This window comes from Theobroma umbraticum, unplaced genomic scaffold, assembly GCF_002168275.2.
Source record: "Theobroma umbraticum cultivar Fairchild unplaced genomic scaffold, ASM216827v3 scaffold_146.0, whole genome shotgun sequence".
Lineage (NCBI taxonomy): Eukaryota > Viridiplantae > Streptophyta > Magnoliopsida > Malvales > Malvaceae > Theobroma > Theobroma umbraticum.
The window spans coordinates 242,393-243,926 of record NW_018397265.1 but is presented as its reverse complement, the minus strand read 5'-3'; the positions used below and the strand labels follow the sequence as shown (position 1 = coordinate 243,926).

Genomic DNA, 1,534 nt, shown 5'->3' with positions numbered 1-1,534 from the left:
TTATGATTTCTTGAGGAAATGAGTTGGTAATGGTGTGAGTATGTTTGTGTCAGCAAAGGTTCTCCAAGATTGAAAGAAATGGATGCATGCATGTGGATTAATCTTGGAATGCATGTTGATTTTGGAGCTAGCCAAGCTATGGGTAAGTATTTTAGTCTTGAAATTACAAGTAAACAAGGAAAATGATATGTATATTGATTGCTTATGTTTGTGGCAGCAATGGTGACTATGGATGTGAGGAAATTGAGAACTATATGTGTGGAACTCAAGCTATAACTGAAAGGTAAGCACGCAATGTGATTGCATGGTGTTGTGTTGGCATTAGTTAACTGATGGTATATGGATTGTATGATAAATGATTGTGAGTAAGGGTTAATGAAAACTATGACATTAGGTTACAGAATTATTGATTGATGTGCTGCCATGCATATGAATAAATTAAGTGTATTGAGTTTATATGGTTGATAGGAAGTGTATGAGTAAAGAAAGTATGCTATGGTAGCATGCCAGAGGAAGTAATAGGTAACTGGTGAGTGGAATTAGCTAGATACACGCCCGAATAAATAGCGATGTAGCCTTCCGCTATTGTAAGGTGAGTAGGAGGTGCCTATTTTAAAATCTCCACACTATATAAATTGATTGAATTACGTTAGTAAACGTTGATGGTTTTCTTAAGTACATTGTGGATAGCGTGAGCTGTTAACTTTGATAGGCAATTTTAAAATGGATTTACAATGATTTGTATATTGCTATCGTGGAAAGCATGAGCTGGTAGAAACCAGAGGAAGTTTGTTGATGCGAGTGTTTTTAAAGTGATTTGGATATAACTATAGATAAACTATAAATGTAAAGAGTTTTAGAAATAGGGAAACAAGCCTTTCATGATGTTTACATCAAAATCTGTGCCTTGTATTTTTATGTGATATGCATAGCTAAATGCATTTGTTAAATGATTTAAAATGCAAGTTTTGAGCTTCGGTTTTATTCTGATCTTTGTACAAGTGATACACCATGCCATTGAAAAGTAATTTCAAAAGGGTTATCAAACCTTGATTTCAATGATTAAAAAGAAATGCTTGAAAAGAAAACCCGATTTGGTTTTGAAAATGGTTTTGATAAACCGAGGGTTGAGAATAGCCCAGCTGTCACTTCGGTTAAGTGTGACCCTTGTGCACAAGTGAGCTATAGCTAGAAAACTTTTGGGTCACCGACGGGCTATTAGACGTGGCTGGGGCCATAGTCTCTGATTTACGGGGCAAGGCTATGGGTTGTTATATGTGGCTAGTCCACTAGTGATATTCGCAGTTACGACCGCTTAATTTCTCTGATGTCGTCCAACATCATCGAGATTTCCATGGCTATGGGGATCTGGTGGAGCAAAGCTCCCAAATGTTAGTACGTGGAAGTGGGTCCATGGGTGATTAAGATACTTACCTACTTGAGAGCTTTGTGAGTTTTCGACGCATACTCTTTTGCATGGTGCAGAGTTAAGATTTCTTTGCAGCTCCCTTTGTTTGAATAAAAGCTTTCAGTA

The 1,534-nt window shown here is 37.0% G+C and overlaps 1 long non-coding RNA gene across 1 annotated transcript in view; it reads left to right on the top strand.

Moving 5' to 3' along the window:
• Positions 1–6: 6 nt before the first annotated feature.
• LOC110422683 (uncharacterized) overlaps positions 7–1,534 on the top strand; it is a 3,974-nt gene continuing 2,446 nt past the window's right edge. Inside the window, exons 1-2 of the long non-coding RNA XR_002445753.2 lie at positions 7–142; positions 218–283. This is a non-coding gene — a long non-coding RNA (uncharacterized LOC110422683). The remainder of the gene's footprint in view (positions 143–217; positions 284–1,534) is intronic.